Source organism: Helianthus annuus, chromosome 13 (assembly GCF_002127325.2).
Source record: "Helianthus annuus cultivar XRQ/B chromosome 13, HanXRQr2.0-SUNRISE, whole genome shotgun sequence".
NCBI lineage: Eukaryota > Viridiplantae > Streptophyta > Magnoliopsida > Asterales > Asteraceae > Helianthus > Helianthus annuus.
In genome coordinates this window covers 107,371,765-107,380,724 of record NC_035445.2, presented here as the reverse complement: position 1 = coordinate 107,380,724, position 8,960 = coordinate 107,371,765, and positions in this window count along the sequence as shown.

The following is an 8,960-nucleotide window of genomic DNA, read 5'->3' as shown; positions in this document are numbered from 1 at the left end:
AATTTGTTCTCGTATATCTGTAGTGTGATTCAATGAATTCCGCGCATTAATCATATCCGATTCAACTAAGTTTCCAAAGAAGAAGATCCTATCCGAGGGACCAACAAGTGGTATCAGAGCATCAGAGAGCTGAATCGAAATCTACAAAGACGAATTCACCGGAATTCGAGCTGTGTTTGCTGATTGGAAGACAAATTTCACCAGAGATTTGTTATTTCTGCCAATTAGACTCAAATTTCACCGGAAATTTGACAGATTCTTCTATTTTCTACTCAGATCTAGCTTTATTTTTCATTTTGTCACCATAAAATCGGAAAAACTTGAAATTGAAAGTGATTTTACGGTTTAAATTTAATAAATCTGCTATAGATCGATTCGCAATCATCAGAAGTATAATCCTTCAAATTTTCATAACAAAATTCGTCCAAAAACTTGTTCAAATTCATCAAAAACTATGAAAAACTGTTCTTGATTGCTGATGTCAGCCGTTCGGACGACCTAGCTGTTCTTAGACTTGCTGACATCATCAACTTGTTCGGATAAACGTTTGGACAATTTCAGTTAGATTGCATTCAGAAGAGTGTTGCTGACATCATCAGTGTTAGCCGATCGAACAAGTTAATCGATCGGACAGCATTGTTGATATTTGATATCTTTTGATTACCTCATATTGCTAGCCGATCAGACAAGTCGACCGATCGAACAGTAATTGATTGCTGTTACATCCAATCGAATAGTTTTGGTGCAGTCATCTGTCGTCTTCGTCTTATGTCGAGTCTCGGGTTCGTTGCATTGCTGAACAAGAGTGATGTCATCATATATGATGATGAAATCATATATGTGACATCATCATATGCATCATCAAGTGAAGACAAAAGATGTTGGTCCAATTAGAACTATCCATTTGAATGGTCCAATAGGAGGTTGCCATTTGAAGATCCAATCATTTAAAGGTCCAATCATTTGAATATTGTAATTGACCGTTTGAAAGTAGTTGCCCGTTTGAGGGTGGCCGTTTGAATGGCTTTCGTTTGAACTTGTAACCGTTTGAAGGATTTCAAACGATAGGTTTTCTAGTATAAATAGGGTTCAAACTGTCATCATTTGTATCGGTCAGGCAAAGTGATACCGAAGTGCTGCCGGTATTTCCTCTCATTGTAAACACTGTTATTTGAATGTACAAGAGGATTAAAGTGTATTTCAAGCTGTTTTCAAGTTCGTTTCTTAGTTTCCGCCTCTGAAACGTACGAGAGCTCTTCCGAACGACTCATTCAGGTCGAAATCGATCCTACAAGTGGTATCAGAGCTCAGGACGAGGAGGTCTTGCCATATTCAGCTTGAAAATCTGATTTTCTACACCTTCTTTCGTAAAGTTTATATTTTTCAAGGTTAAAAACGGCTGTTTTTCTCATATTATATACATAACGGTGTTCTAACAAATCCTGGAAAGTTTTAGATCATAATTCGACTTAAAACTGATCGAAAATGTCCATACAGTTTGAAACTACTCGTGAAATTATGACGTCATAGCCTATTCCGTTTGAAAGTTACATCCTATCGTTTGAAAAAGAACATTTTCGTTTGAAAAATTGATCTATCCCGTTTGAAAACATAGCTTTCGTTTGAACGATCGTTTGAAACTGCCATACCGTTTGAAACACACCGTTTGAATTGTACGTTGATTTGTGTGATACGTAAAACGAGACTGTCAGTATGTCGGGATAAGAGATCATGTGGTGTTTGTCGGTTTGCATGTGAGTGATTAGTTCAAGAATTACATGTGATCGAGATATTGAAATATTAAAAAAGTTGTCTTGAACTTACAAATCACGTGAATTGGTGCATCGATTCATTCATTGTTGTTGTGTATTAATAGTTGTCGGCTTAGTGGTTTTGAGGTCAAATAGAATTTGTTCGTAAATAAAAGGGTGTCAGTCCACTAAAAGCATTCGGTACATTCAAGATATTTTTGTCAAGGTTTTGCATGTATAATTGTTTAGTATTGCATGTGATCAAAACGGCCCACTAAGAAGTTGTTGGTAAATAAAAGTTGTCTGCCCACTAAGAGATTTTTTGGTCAAATCATATTTCGGATAAGTGATCAAGCGGCCCAATAAAATTCAGAAAATCAAAGTAGGTGGCCGGTTCAATAAAACGGTTGTCAGTTTACTTTGATTAAATATACAAAAATTGATTCTAAATTTTGCTTGTGTCAGTTCATTAAAAAGGTTGTCGGTCACTTTTATAATTGCATGTGAAATTGATGATGTCAGTTCAAAGTTGAACATTGGAATTTGGTAATAAACATATCATTGTGCGGCCCTATCATATACAAGCAAGTTGTCGGCCACTAAATTTTGAGATCCTTCAAATATTATTGATTGTATTTGATAGTTTAGTGGAAATTGCGGCCCAATGGGATTTTTTAGTGCAGCCCAATAATTTGATAGTTTAGTGTATTGTTGCCGCCCAATATAATGTCAAACGGTCCAATCATTTCATATTATTACTAATTCTTGTCGGCCATCGAATTGCTTGTCCATCTAATTTAAAAAAAAAAAAACCGGCCCCATTAGTTGATATAACAAACAGTGTTGTCGGCCATTGTGTATTCAATCAAAGTTGTGCATGTGATTGTTGTTGACAAGAATTAATAAGGTCACGAGATGGTATGTTGAGTTGTGAGTTGTATATTTGACGGTCCAATCATTTGTCGGATAAGTGCATTTTAGAGGCTCAATAGGATTTTTGTAGTGAATTGTTTGGCTCAATCATATTTGTTTGGGTATTGTTATTGTTATTAAGAATTGGTCCTATCAACAAGTTTGTGTGATCTCAAAAATTGCTCAGTTCAAAGTTCAAGTGAAAGATCATATTAAATCAGTTCACAAGAGAGGTGGTTCAGTACGTTTGAATTCAAACTCGTTCAAGGTCTTGTGGTTTAACCAGGTCATTGAAAAAGTCGTTTGATTTTAATCCGGGTCATATCAGTCCGCACAGTTTGTCAAACTTCAATCTACACAGAATAATCATCAGTTCGAGTACCAGTTTGTTTCCATTAGCTGATAAGTCTCTAAACTGATTGTGTTTTGTTTGTGTGTATTCAGGTATTTCCCGAAGTATCATCTGATTATTGAAACATGGCTGAAGAATTCTACAATGCGTGCGCGACACCCGTTGCCCCTGTAACCGCTGCTGAAGCTTTGTATAATGAGAATGAGACTGGAACTCATCAAAAACCACCGAAACTCATGTTCATTGAAGATTTTCAAGGTTGGAAAAACCGATTCGAGAACTGGGTTCAAGCTTACAGATTCGATGCTTGGTGTTCTTTACTGAAAGATTACGAGAAACCAAAGAATGAACGTGGTTTGGAAAAGGGTTTCAATGATTTTACTGAAGCTGATAAGTTGAAGTACACTAGTGAGAAGATGATGATCAGCATCCTTTAGCAAGCAGTTAAAGAAGACATCTTTGTCTTACTTCAACATAACGGAACAGCTAGATCCATCTGGGAAGCGTTGATTCAGAAATTCAGAGGGAGTGCTGATATGATCAAAAACAAAAAGGTGTTATTGAAAAAATCATTCGATATGTTTACAGCGTTTGACCATGAAACTACAAAACAAACCATTGATAGGTATTGTCATCTGGTATTGGAAATGGGTAGATTGGACATTAAGAAAGAGGACGATGAGTGGGTCGATAAACTAGCTGAGGCGTTACCACAGCATAAGTGGGGAACATATTTGATGGTTGTGAAACTTATGAGGAAGTCCGAGAGCATGAATTTGGCTCAATTTATTCAGAAAATCGAAGAGCATGAGCTGGTTATTCAAAAGACAACTATCATGACAAATCCAAATGCAAAGCAAGACGTCAGTCTGTACTATTGAGGGAACAAGTTTGAGACCACTCCCAGTCAAAGTCCAAAGATTAGTACTGCATTTAGTGCTGATGATTCTGCAAGTCCAAATGCAAGTACTACAACTCAAAGTGGTGGATCTACTTCATCATTCTCAAGCTTTGATCCAAACTACAACACACCTAGCCCTCAGAAGCAAAATTCGAATAATCTGCAGTGCAATGTTACTCTAACTATTCAGAATGGTCAGAATCTGTCTCCTAAAGTGGCTAAACAACACATGGCATCTCTTGTAGCCATGTTAGAGTCGTATGAAAGTCTGATTGCCGGAAGGATTGGTAATCTAATGCTCACAAAAGAAGATTATGACCAAATTGATGCAGAAGAGCTTGAGCTGATGGATGTGAAGTGGTGCTTAGCTAGTGCCTGCAGGAGAGGTGAAAAACTTCAATAGATTACTGGCAGAGACGAGTTTCGAGGAATGGCTACATCTCCACTTGGTTTTGACAAGTCAAAGGTTACCTGTTTCCGATGTAAAGGAAAAGGACACTTTAAACGGGAATGTAAGAACCAAGAGTCAACTGGAAGTCAAGAAAAGAGCAATTATTATCAGAAATCAATCTTTCATCAAATCGATCAAAAACCTCAACAGAAGGAACCGCAAACTGCTCATGGGAAAATGATTGAAGAAGCCAATAGGAAAGCTTATTATGGGATAATTGATGCGTGTCAGTGTGTATATGTTTTTAATATATAATTAAGCCCTTTTTACACTTTTAACCAAGTTTTAAATTTATAAAACACGATATTCACTAACACTAAACACACATATGGGCAAGTGCACCCATCGTGGACGTAGTATAGTGTTGGTAAGATACCGAGGTCGTCCAAGGACACAAGAGCTTTTAATACCGGTTTATCCTCAACGTCTAATCAAATCAAAAAGTTAGAAAAATGTTTTAAACTAAGAAAAATAAAAACTAACTAAATGCTGAAAAATAAAATAAAATAAAAACAGATAGACAAGATGAATCACTTGGATCCGACACGTGTATTAGTATAACCTTTGATTATTTTCGCACTTTTGCACTTGTTTAAGAGATTATCTTAGTTATTGTAGTAGGCCCCTCTTTTGAAGGCGACGTTACCCTCAACCCAGTAGTTTGAGTCAGCAAGGATACAATCCTAAAGGGTCGGATTATTGAAAGATAATGAATTAAGTTATTAATGCAAATTATGGTAGGCCCCGCTTTTGGCGGTGACGTTACCCTCGACTAAGTAGTCTGAGTCAGCAGGGATACAGTCCTAAATAGCCGGGTTATAGTATTAATAGTAGTTAGCTTATGAGGGGGTCAAAGAGTTTGGATCCCCGCCATCCAATACCTATGGGTATTGAAGGAGATCCTACTAAATTTGACCCAGGTCCCAAGCAGGACCTCTAAACGCTGAACAAGGGCAAGACCCTTACCAAACCGTTCCCTTAACCCCCGACCAGGTAGCCAACATACCTCCATATAGACCGTGGAGATATGAATGGTGAAAATCTTTTATTTTATATAGACAGTAAAATAATGCCAAGACACCACGGACAAACGATAAGGAAAGATCACCTTCAACATAAGTAACTAGTTATTAAAGTCATTAATACAAAACCAAATAAAAAGTGCAAAAGATTAAAAATAAAAAGTATTATACTAAACACTTGTCTTCACCAAGTGATGTAAGAGACTTAGGCAAACATGGCCTTGATTGTCAAGAACTCTTACGATCAATCTTGGATCCCGAGACGACTCACACACTCTATGATGGACAATGGATGATGGTGGTGGATGATGGTGTTATGGTGGTGATGGGTGGTGGATGAAGTGTGAGAGAGGTGGTGTGCCAAGGGATGAGAGAGAATGAAACCAAGCTCCTCTATTTATAGGCTGAACAGAACGCTGGACACGGCCCCGTGTCCGCTGGACACGGCCCCGTGCCCGTCTGACATTCTCTCTCTTCATTAATTGTAATTGCGAATTACAATTAATGCGCCTGCTGTACTTTCAACACGCCCCCGTGCCCGCTGGGCACGGCCCCGTGGTGAGCAATGGAAGCTTCTACTAGTTTGTCTTTTCTGCTGCTTCCTGGGCACGCCCCCGTGTTCGCTGGACACGGGGCGTGTTCAGACTTCTGTTCTCTTCTCTTCGTCTTGGGAGATGCCGTTGAGGGTCCGGGCAGTTTACTTTTGTTCCTTTTCTTGTATTTATGGTAGAATTAGTGGTCTTTTTGCTTCTTTTGTGATTTTGAGCTCATTTCATCCTGAAAATACAAAAGGAAGACAAAAACACTCTTTTTCCAACATTAGTACTTAAAAAGGGTTAGTTTTATGCCTTAATTGATGTGTTTTATATGTTGCATTTTACACACATCAAATACCCCCACACTTGAACTTTTGCTTGTCCTCAAGCAAAACTCTTTTAATGTGGCTTACACTCCCAAATGGAATAGGTAGAAGAGAAGTTTTTTAACTTGTCCTAGAGTGTCGGGAATCCAAGGTTTGTATAGGTTCTATTTTTATTTTTATTTACAATCTTATTCGTCATGGTTTATTTTGAACTTTTCATAAGATAAACTACTTATTTGGGCATAGCATGCCTTATTAAAATTCCATTTATATACAAGTTCACATACCTCACGGGAGATCACTCAATCACTCGGCCGAAGGTGTATATTTAAGTGAATCGCTCGAGAGCGGCACGGATTTACATTCTCCATATGCTTGCCAAGCGATCAATCCTCCTCCTTTTTAACTTTTTACCTTTGTAAATATCAAGAGGTCTTTTTGGGGTGAAGGCTTGGGTTTAAAGGTGGGTGGTTGGTTAGTGGTTAGTAAAAAGGGCGAAAATCGTAACAAGTGTCGGTTTTCGTGAAATACCTTATTTTTGGTGACATTTATTTTTGAAGTATTTCTCCAAACAAGCTTTTTGTAGCTTATGTTTGTTTTTGACTTCATTCATTTTTTTTTTTTTTTTTTTTTGTGTCACGTAAAGGATATGTTTATGAAAAACCGAGTTTGTTACTAAAATAAAGGTGAAAAAAATGAAAAAGGTTTTTGGTGGGTAAAAAAAATTGTTTTGGGGGTAATGAAATGAAAGGTTTAGGCTCAAAGGGGTTTTCTAGGGGGATTTTGGGTAGGTAAAAAAAATGAAAAATAATGGTTTTGAAAGAAAAATAGTTAGTCCTAGTGCCTCCATCATTTACTTACTTGGGTTTAAGTTGGTAAGGACCGGGAATGTATCGTCGTGGCAAGTTCTAGATTTGTAAAGACCGAGCGGCTATTCACACAAGAAACGAAAAATGAGCATTTAATCTAAATATGTGTATTTTTATGCTCAATAAAGGCTCAAAACTCACTTTTTGTGGGAATGGGTTTTTAATGTGACCAAGCATATATAATGAATTTTAGCTAGACTTGTTATACCGTTTCATAATTTTCTTATGTTAGTTCTTTTTATCACGACGCTATCGGTTGTAAGTTTGTAAAAATATAACCCTTTTATAACTTGTTATTCCCAACTTAAACTAAGACAAGTAAATAAAAAAAATGAAAAAGTTTTTGAAAAAGTTTGGGGTGTTTAGCGGTTCCAATAGAGTTTTGTGTAAGGCTTGTTTTAGGATTTTGCAAAATTCCAAGGTTTTAGCATCCCCCCCACACTTAAATTACACATTGTCCTCAATGTGTCCAAAAATAAAGTTTTTGGTTGATTAGAATATGTAAAAGTGTGTTTAAAAACAAAGATTTGTGTTACTGGCACTCTGGACACGGCCCCGTGTCCATTAGACACGGCCCCGTGGCGAACTGCCAGTAACGAAAAACTTACAGAAGGTGAACACGGGGGCGTGTTGGGTGAACACGGCCACGTGTCCGGCAAAAATCTGCAGGTCAGTAGCCAAACAGCACAACTGGGAGATGGACACGGGGGCGTGTCGGCTGGACACGTCCCCGTGTGGACAGTCTGTTAGCCGAAAAAAATAGGGTTTTCTCCCGGTTTCTTCCTCCTAGGGCTGCGAGTGCTAATGTTTAGCATTCTCACCCTTGCATTGCACCTGTTCAAGCATTCAATACCATCCAACCAAGCACAAACCATCCTAATCTTACCATAGTCAAATATTATCCAAACATAAAGTAAAAACAAAATAAAGATAAAAAGTAGTTAAGGAAAGTAAATTGTCTTGACAAATGGCACGCAGGCCATGCATTGTTCGATGGAAAAGAAGGGTAATCAAACCTGTGGGCTCATCACCAGCTAGCCCCTTGCTCCTCCCAGCCTCCTACTCCATATCTTCATCACTGGCTTCACCTCCGCCTCCCTGCCTCGCCATGTACTCCCGGATGCTACCGATATCATCTTGTATATCGTTGACGCTGCGTTCGATAGCTCCTACCCGGAGGTGTGTGTTGTTGGCGAGGTTGTAGGTGTTCCGGGTGCACATGAGGTTTTCCTGCAAAAGATCATGTAAACTTTGGAAATTAGGAAAACCGCCTCCTTGAGAGGAGGATTGACCCTGATCGCCTTGGGGAGGGTATTGGTACTGTGGAGGTGGTGCATGAAGAACTAGAGCCTCTTGCGGGTTCCATGCGTAGCCTTGTGTCCTCTGAAAGCTTACCGTCCCGTCCTCCGCTTCATAGAGCAAGTTCATGGCCCGGCAGATATGGTAATCAACCCGTCCCGACCATGGACTCCTTTCGAAGGACTTCGGGATGTTCGCGAAGTGCTTGAAAAGACGGTACACCCATCCCCCGAAGAAGATTGGTGTAGGAGCAGAGGCAAGGCGGTTCAAGTGCATGTTCCGCAGTAGGAGGTAAGGAACATCGAGAGGCTTCCGGTTGTGGATGCAGTGAAGGACAACCAAATCTCTAACCCCAACAACGCCACTACTGTCATGGCGTTGGTTCAGCGAGTACGTGAGGAGCCTGTGGATGTAGCGGTATAACGGGTCTCTCAGTTTGGTACTCTTTGTGCTGCTGGAGTTGTATATCCCCTCACCGATTTGAGCCCATGCGGCTTGGCGTTCTGTTGCGTCCAAATCTCGCAATCCCCCGGTATTCTCT